Source organism: Cajanus cajan, chromosome 2 (genome assembly GCF_000230855.2).
Source record: "Cajanus cajan strain Asha chromosome 2, NIPB_CcT2T_4, whole genome shotgun sequence".
Lineage (NCBI taxonomy): Eukaryota > Viridiplantae > Streptophyta > Magnoliopsida > Fabales > Fabaceae > Cajanus > Cajanus cajan.
The window spans coordinates 26,074,719-26,085,059 of record NC_138518.1 but is presented as its reverse complement, the minus strand read 5'-3'; positions in this window follow the sequence as shown (position 1 = coordinate 26,085,059).

The window sequence follows — 10,341 nt, the reverse complement described above, 5'->3', positions numbered from 1 at the left end:
GGTTCAAGTGATTATCTTCTAGAAGCAAGCGTCTTGCAGCATCTACACTCCTGGCTCAGGCCGAAGCAATTAGGGGAACGTAAAGAGCAGCAATTACAGATATAATTGTTAAGCCCAATGTATATAGCCTACCCTGGCCAGCCATTCTTCATAAATTTCCCTTTGCAAATCTTTCTGTAAAAACATTTTTGAATATCAAATAAAATATCCATTTGTTTCTTTTCTCTCTTGACCATGTGATTATGCCTCTAAATTGATGTTTCAAAAATTGTACGAAACTCTCTTAATAATCGGTCAAATAAAGAAAAATTGGAGGGGTTCCTAAAATCCGTAATCTCCTGCATAAAAGGCTCACAAAAATATTCCCTCACGTCGATGACAGAAATTCCTCCAAGAAGAGGAGGATAGGGAGAGCCATTCATTTTTCTAAAAAGCGTTAATAAAATAATCAAACTTGCATTTGTGCATCACACACACATTAGTTGCACATTCAAAGACCTTATCATGAGGCAATTGCATAAAATAGAAAAAATAGAAAATTGCTTGTGTATGACAGCAGTCAACAGAAAAGGCAAAAAATACAGAAAAAGTCAAAAGTCGACAAAAAAGACAAAAACTCCGCATCATACAGAATAATTGAGCCTGGAGAGGCTTGCCGAAATAATACTCTTTCAGAATAACTGAGCCTGGAGAGGCTCGCCGAAATAATACTCTCCCAAATAATTGAGCCTGGAGAGGCTCGCCGAAATAATACTCCTTCAAGAATAATTGAGCCTGGAGAGGCTCGCCTAAAGAATACTCTTTTAGAATAATTGAGCCTGGAGAGGCTCGCAGAAATAATACTCCCCAGAGAAACCTCAGCTTAAGCTCATGGAACAAATCCCCAGCGAGAGCTATCAAAGCAAGATCGACAAAATTCCCAATGGAAGTACGATCTCCCAAGCAGAATATCCAAGTCAAAGGACTTAAACTTCCTCAGTGAAGATAGCTCTCCAACTCAAATGTTGAGTGAGGCTAAGCCTGCAGAGGCTTCCTAAATAATACTCTGGGATACATAAGATCCCTCATTCCCCAGTTGCCTACTCAAGAGGCACCCCTTCAAAAAGCAAAAAAAAAATCAAAAGATCAATAAACTATTCCCCAAGTGGAATTCGGCTATCAGCCAGACAATGAACATTGAGAAAATCCGCCTAACAGAAGAGGCCAATCAAAATCAATCCCCAGTGGACGATCGCCTACTCAAGAGGCATCCCTACAAAAGGAGAAGAAAATCAAAAAGATTAATAAAATTCCCCAAGCGGAATTTGGCGCCCAGCCAAACATCGAACATCAAGATTATCTGCCTAACAGAAGAGGCCAGTCAAGAAATGAATGACAGGATCCCCTAGTGGATAACAGCCTACACAGAGGCAACAAAATCCAAAAATTAAAAAGAGTTACCCGAATAAGGATAACCGGGATACTCCACCAACGTCCAAAGGACGTCAGCCAAACATAAGGCATTGCTCAACTCAAAGAGAGAGCATATGTGTCTACACCCCAAGGAGTTAGAAATTCCCCATGGGTACCAACTAAGCAATGCAAGTTGGGGCACAAAAACCTATGAATGACTGCACATCCCCTAGACGGATCCCTGCGTTATCCAGCCCTCAGCGGCATGAAATCAAAAACAATCGTCGAAGCAGCATCGTGGACTGTGGAGACAAAATCCAGAATCCCCAGCGGATAACAGCCTACATAGAGGCAACAAAAACCAGAAAATCAAAAAGAGTCACCCGAATAAGGACAACCGGGATACTCCACCAACGTCAAAGGACGTCAGCCAAACATAAGGCATCGCTCAATTCAAGAAGAGCATCTGTGTCTACACCCCAAGGAAACAGAAATTCCTCAATGGGTACCAACAATGCAATGCAAGTTGGGGCACAGGAACCTATGAATGACTGCACATCCCCTAGACGGATCCCTGCGTTATCCAGCCCTCAGCGGCACAAAATCAGAAAAACCGTCGAAGCAGCATCGTGGACTGTGGAGACAAAGTCATCTCAAAGCCTAAAAGGCAATACTCAGCTACCCAGTTGTCGAGAGCACCGAGGTATGCACAAGCCTGAAGAGGCAATACTCAGCTGCCCAGTTGTCGAGAGCACCGAGGTATGCACCAGCCTGGAGAGGCAATACTCAGCTACCCAGTTGTCGAGAGCACCGAGGTATGCACCAGCCTGGAGAGGCAATACTCTGCTACCCAGTTGTCGAGAGCACCGAGGTATGCACAAGCCTGAGAGGCAATACTCAGCTACCCAGTTGTCGAGAGCACCGAGGTATGCACAAGCCTGGAGAGGCAATACTCAGCTACCCAGTTGTCGAGAGCACCGAGGTATGCACAAGCCTGAGAGGCAATATTCAGCTGCCCAGTTGTCGAGAGCACCGAGGTATGCACAAGCCTGGAGAGGCAATACTCAGCTGCCCAGTTGTCGAGAGCACCGAGGTATGCACAAGCCTGAGAGGCAATACCCAGCTACCCAGTTGTCGAGAGCACCGAGGTATACACAAGCCTGAGAGGCAATACTCTGCTACCCAGTTGTCGAGAGCACCGAGGTATGCACAAGCCTGAGAGGCAATACTCAGCTACCCAGTTGTCGAGAGCACCGAGGTATGCACAACCCTGGAGAGGCAATACTCAGCTGCCCAGTTGTCGAGAGCACCGAGGTATGCACAGGCCTGGAGAGGCAGTACTCAGCTACCCAGTTGTCGAGAACACCGAGGTATGCATGAGCCTGGAGAGGCGACGACTAATACTCAACCTGGAGAGGCTACTCAACAATTTTCCACCGGAAGACATTACAAGTCAGAAGGTCGGCACATCACCCGGACAATTGGGTCAACTCCTTTACTTGTCAGCCGGTACACCAAAAGACCGTTTGACTAAGTAAAGGGGGGGCAGCTGTAGACCCCTAAAATTGTCCGGGTCGGAAATAAAGCTTGAAGACTCTCGAAGATTGAAGGAAGATCAGCTAGAAGGACTCCTGGAAGGCCCTAGGAGGGTTCTCTGTAGGTCTAGAGGTCTTAGAATAGCTCAAAATAAGAAAGTGGAGGGAATGAAGCCCAATACGGCCGTACTGAACTTAATACGGCCGTATTGAAGCTTCAATACGGCCGCAGTGAACACAATACGGCCGTATTGAAGTTTCTGAAACTTCAATACGGCCGTACCGAAATCAATACGGCCGTATTGAAGCTTCAATACAGCCGCGGCGAACTCAATACGGCCGTATTGAAATTTCTGAATTTCAATACGGCCGTATTGAACTCAATACGGCCGTATTGAAGTTCAAAAATTTCAATACGGCCGTATTGGCTCCATAGGCCGTACTGCGCCTCATTCCTATAAATATGACGTCAATTGGACGTCATTTGACACTGTCACACACAGTTTTAACCCTCTCCTTGAGTATTCTGGGGTTTTTTGAGCAGTGCTCTCCCTAGAAATCACTTGGAGAGTTGATCCGACGAAGTTCTTGAGCCCCGAGCCATTTTGCTTGAGGATCGAACCTAGTCGAAGGGAAATCCTCCGGATTTCCATAGTTAAAAGTTTATAGGAAGGGAGCGAGCGGGCTTGTAGAGCGAGGGAATGCCAAAAAGCTTCCCAGTTTTACGAAATATATAAAAAGCACGCTTCAAAGGTTTCTTCTTAAATCCTTTCTTTTACTGCTTTCTGTGTGCATATTTAAACTGTCATCATGTAGATAGTTAATTTATAATTGCTTAGAATAAATAGGGGTAATTTAGTAATTTTACGCTATTATTTTAGAAATAATCTGTCATAGGGTACCCGAAAGGGGCGCTGTGGGGTGCTAACACCTTCCTCACGCGTAACCGACTCCCTTACCCGACTCTGGTTGTAATGGCCGAAGTCGATTTTTGAATCGATTGCCTTATCCCTTTTTCCAATGTTTTGAGTAAAACATTGGTGGCAACTCCAAAGAACCCTCCTTTTACGAAAACCGCTAATCCATGGAGGGTCCCGCTTGGGATTAACATGGATTGGTGAGCCTTTTAATAAAATTGCTCGTTTAACAAGGTCTCAGTTTGAGAATAAGTCATTCTAACAATCCATATTTTTAAACAAATAAAAGAGTCCAACCATCCTTCGCGAATGCCGAAAGCCCGTTTCGGGCCGGTGGCGACAATCTTCGCTTAGTTGGTTAACTCGGATGGAACAAGGATTAAGTGGTTAATAGAGTAATCTTTTGAGAAACCAGGGATAAGAGAGTTATAATCCGAACAAGGAGCCAATCCATTTTACTTACTGTGTTATCTGCATTTAGTGTGTTACAAACTGAATTTCTAAACCAAACCCCCCATTTTGTGTGTTTAAGCCTTTAACAGTAAAAGACGGTCCTTGGGAGACGACCTAGGAGTCACTTCCTAGTACTACATTTACTTGTATTTATTTGACCGGATACGGCTTCGATCATCGATGTTGTTATTAGCCACTATTGTGGTGCTGTTATAGCCGCTACGTCGGTGCTATTGTTGCTGAATGTCGTGATATGCTGAGCTGGTTGATGTGCTGATAGCTGTGGTTGTTTATCATTCATATTTTATATATGTATGCTGAATTTCTTTCACTAGCTTACCCTTTGTTGTTTCCATGTGTTTGGGCTGCGATGATCATACTGTTGTGTGGAAGTAGGGCAGGGTTAGGTTGGTGTTTGCTGAGAAGAGTCTGCAGCTAGCAGAAGGAGTTTTAGTCTTTTGATTTAGCTACTTTGTTAGCCCTGTGCTAGATGTATTTTGTTTTTGTACACTCTAACTCTAGTCGGATTGGGACCATGTATATACATATATTCTAGATCCTATATTTATATACTTGTTCTTTCTGCCTGGTGTTTCTGGTGTGCTGTGCTGCGTGTAGTGACTAGCCGGGTCATTACAGAAATCATCTGGGTAACGCTGAAGGGAAACCCTAAACCACAAAAATTCAGGTTGTACCTCCTAAAGAACAGGTTGTTATTGTTGGGGTACATCGTCAATGACTTCAAGGGAAAACACCGTTTCGTTTCATCCTTGACTGTATAGTGTCAATTTGGTAGTAAGTGGTTCACTCCAGTTTGACTAACAATGAAATAAAACTTGTTACCATTGTCTTTAGTGAAACACTACATCGTCCTTAATGATACACTATATAGTCCAATTGTTTAACAATTGAAATGCCCTTTGGTTTTTTTTACGAAATTCTGGAACCAGAACGGCCCGTTCTGAAACCAGAACAGTCCGTTCTGGTTACACTGTTGGTGTGTGAATTTTGCATCTGGAATGGCCCGTTCCAGGTACAAAATTTACGAACTAATAGTGTAACCAGAATGGCCCGTTCTGGTTTTAGAATGAGCCGTTCTTGTTCCAGGTGTATTCAAGTATATTGGGATCCACCTACGTGGCATCCACGTGGCCATCAGTTAACTCCGTTTAAATCATTTAGACGGAAGTCCCAAATTATAATGATTTAAATTATTAGGGACCAAATTAAGACCTAAAATTAAAATAGAATTAAATTGAAATAAAAATATTATAAGGGATCAAGGTTTTTAACCTAATATATTTGAAGCAGTTTAATCCAATTGCTATATTCACGGAAAGTTTTTCGTGCAGCTAACGTTTTCGTGCGGCTAACGTTTTCGAAAATTAAAAACCGTTTCAATTTTAACTTAATTTATTATAAAATTGTTTTAAATATTAATTTATTTATAAAAAATTTATGTTGGCGCTAATTAAGTTTTAGCGGTAAAATTTGATTTGTTTATAAAAAACTGTTGCCTCATTCCTTAAAAATCTCCATTACTCATGCTAGTTATCTATTACTCTGAAACCTCCTCTGACACAACAAACTTAGAAAAAGCTGAAAATAGGTAAAGGGAATTGCAGTAAAAAATTATTTGGACCTCCTTTGACACAACGTACGGGGTTGCAGTTGCTTAATTACTTTCTTTGGGTGCATTGAAGAATATAATTGGTAAAGTATCATTTCTTTCTTCTTTTCTTTTCCAAGGTACGTTATACGATGGACATATGAAGTAAATGGTTCATGGATGAACCACTCATTAAAATATTTTGAGATAAGATTTGCACTATCAGATATACGTATAAAACAATGGAAAGGTGCATATTGATATTAGTTGTAAAAGTGAAATTTTATATTATTTTTTGTTGCATTTGAGAATACTCTATTTTCTCCCTAAAATATGAAAGCTGCAAGTCGAAGCGAAGCACCATCCCCGTCTTAAATCAGAAATATTGTGTCAAACCCGTTTTATTAATTATATTAAGTGATTCAATGTGTCTTTGAGCTTTCATTATTTTGAAAATCGTGGTTTTATATACATGTGGAGGTGTATCACCATGTGAGTTTGGGTTGCTTTAGCTATTACAGTGGTTGTGATCATTATTGGAAGTCTTGTTCCAGTTTAATTTTTGGAAATATAACTACAACAGAAAACCCCTACATCTCATATTTGTAAATTGTTGCCAAAAAATGTGTTAATCTGAAACAGTTCTTTAAAAAAAAAACTACTATAATCTGATATTGTTGAGGACTTATTTTACCAAATCTATAGTCGATAACCTGAGTAATAATTTTTATGGAGAAAAACGTGATGATTGAGGTTTTGGGACTTGCTTTTTTGGCAGAGGCAACGTCGCTATGGTGTTGAAGCTGGGGTCGAGTTTTGTGGTCATGCCAAACAGTGCACTCATTTACCCAAATGTTAAAAAGATTCATATGTCATTTCATAATTTATAAATAAAAAAACTACTTATATATTTTTTTAATTAAAATAAAATATTATTATTTTTGCATAGTCCACGGGTGAACCATTTGCTTCATATGTCCACCGTAGAAAGTACCCTCTTCTAAGTACCTCATTGTTTAAACTGAAAATTCTTAACAATTTCCTCTAATATTAGACAAGGCAAGAGCAAGAAAGAGAAAAAAATCGGTAAGTACTAAATGTGACACCCTCTACCTCGACATATATATGAAACATATTCTTGGTTTAAATAAAATCTTTATAATTAAAACAATAAATCCATTAACATAAGAGTAGAGGATTCACATTTGTATACTTCAAATATAGTCAAATGCGGAATTTATAACAAAATGAATCTTTTCCAAAACATAATAACAATAAGGAATCCTTAACTAAATCTAGTTATGCCCCGATGTCACATATCCTATTAGAGCATGCCCAACTGAAGCTTAAGCCTCATCACCAACATCCACGTGCTGATGATCATCTGCAACACAATTTAAACATGTACAAAGAACAAGGGAGTGACCGAGAAACATCTCACTTGATTCCAGGTGTAGAAATAACAGTTAGGGAACACACATGAATCATAACAATCACAGCCATAGCTAAACAATATTTAGGTGGGAATTCAAATTATACATACAACAGTAACACATGCACAGTCATTCATCATGCAATGATCTCATGGACTCAACTCATAAATGCATGTGGCGCCAGTCACGTGTCTCATAATCACATTTCTCATCATTTCATCACTGGTGACTCAAGGTACACCTTGTTAACTTGTTACATCACTTGGTGACACAAGGTACACCTGTTACATCACTTGGTGACCAAAAGGTACACCTGATTAGCTTGTTACATCACTTGGTGACCAAAAGGTACACCTGGTTAGATTGTTACATCACGTGGTGACCAAAAGGTACACCTGGTTAACTTGTTACATCACTTGGTGACCAAAGGGTACACCTAATTAGCTTGTTATGTCACTTGCTGACCAAAAGGTACACCTAGTTAGCTTGTGACATCACGTGGTGACCAAAAGGTTCACCTGGCTAGCTCATATATGCACATGATGCATGTCACACGTTCACAACCTCATGGAATCATCACTTCACTTGTCATGGAATTTCATGTCTTATCACATTTCACATTCTCATAGTCATGGATTATCACATCTCATCACATTTCACATCCTCATAGTCATAGTGTTCACATAGTCATACTCATAATTGTTCCTCATAATGTTTCGCGCAGGAACCCATAGAGCACTCTAATTTATATCAAAACATATCTAATTTTGAAATCAAATACATATTACTCTCTACATCACACAAGGAACACAACAAAACATTCAGAATATAAAACAGAAAACATTCATATTTTGCCTGTTTTCTCATAGGGTTTTCCATAGGAACCCACAGAGTACTCTAATTCATATCAAAATATATTCATTTTCAAAATTAATCACATACTCATACATCACATCCAACAAGGAACACAACAGAATAATCAGAAGGAAAAATACAAAACATTCATACTTTGCCCATTTTCTCATAGGGTTTCCTATAGGAATCCACAGAGCACTCTAATTCATATAAAAACATATTCATTTTCAAAATTAACCACATACTAATGCATCACATCCAACAAGGAACACAACAAAGCAATCAGAAGGCAAAACAGAATTATTCGTACTTTGCATGTTCCTAGAAGCATTCATCAGGCAAGGGATTGGGGGCCAATCTGACTACCCAACAATTATTCTCATACCCCGAGCGAGGTTTCTCAGTCCCCCCTTACCTGGATAAGAAGAAGACGAATGGTCTTGGTGTGATCTAAGATCGTTCCCGAGTACTCTTCCTTAGAGCTCTTTGTTTCTCCTCTTTTTTTCCTAACCCTTCAGAAGGCAAATGAGGTAGATAGGGTTAACGCTACCTGACTCCGTTCTTAAAATTAATCCATTAGGCAGGGTCGACCTAACCCATTTTCCTTCTCTTCTAACCCACTTCTCTTTTTCCTCAAAATAATTAAATAAAATAAATACATGTATATTATAAAATATTTTTTTCTCTATAATAATAATATATTTCTGACCCAAAATATAATAATATAATTTTAATAACAAAATATCATATAAAATCAATCTTCTCTTAAAACATATAAATATTTATTTAAAAATGATAATAAAAATGCTTATTTAATACGTACAAAATAATTGTCCAAAACAATAATTATTTAAAATTTACAAAATAATATTCCTCTATAATTATTAAAATAATTATGACCAAATACTATATAATAATAATAATAATAATAACCTTTTTGAAAACTGGGGTGTTACAATACATCCCCCTTTTAAGAAATTCGTCCTCGAATTTCTGGAATGATGAGGTTCGACTAAGACTCCTTCATTAAACTCAAGATTCTTCTTAAACGTCCTAGGCAAACCCATAACAAAGTCTAGACACATTATCTCACCTCCAAACAGGGACATCTAAAGGCTACAAAAGTCCTAAAAGGCTTTTGATGTTTTGTCTTAGTCTTATACCATACTAAACATGAGTACAGAAACTTCCTTTACTCCTCTCTTCACCTTAGGCCACCACGCTTCCGCTGTACCACTCTGATTCATCTTGGTAGGTCTTAAATGGATGCTAAGAGCACTTTTTTGTCCTTCCTCTAAATCATCTCTTAATTCGGGATTACTAGGCACCCAAATTTTGTTCTTGCACCTCAAAACAACGCTGATTCCTACTCAGAAAAGGTTACCTATACTCCTACCAATCTTCTTCACTTGGTTCACTAAGAAAGGATCTGACTCCTGGGCTTTTCTAATCTCATCCATTAATTCACTAGTCACTTTGAACATAATCAATTCAATGCTCCTAAGGGTAATCTCACACACCAAGCTTAAGTCTCTAAACTTCTTCAATCAAATCCAACCTTTAAATCGTAAAAATGATAATGGTCATCCTAATCAAGGCATCTACTACAATATTAGCTTTACTTCTATGACCCTCTCCAAAGATTAAGCACCTAAGCGTAAGTTCACTGGGTACATATACTCGATCTCCCAGTCTTACCACTTCATCTATACCTAACCTCATGTCTTGTTACCAAAATGAATCAACTAATTATGCTTCTTCAATTTCCTTCAACAATCCACTCGTTACTCGAGTCATACCTAGTCTCACACTACTAAGGGTAACCTCATAAGCCAAACTTAAATCCTTAGACCGAGCCAAAAGATCTATCTCTCTAACCATAAGGGAAGACAAATATAAAGGTTCCCTACTCAAAGCATCGATCACCACATTGGCTTTACCTAGATAACAACTAAGATTAAAATCCTAGTCCTTAAGAAATTCCAACTATCTCCCTTGATCAAAAGATATTTAAGGCTTTTATGATCACTAAATAACTCAAGCTTAGAACCGTACAGGTAGTGTCTCCAAATCTTAGTGTAAATATCATAACTACTAACTCAAGGTCATGGGTAAGGTAATTTCTCTCATGATTTCTCAAATTCCTA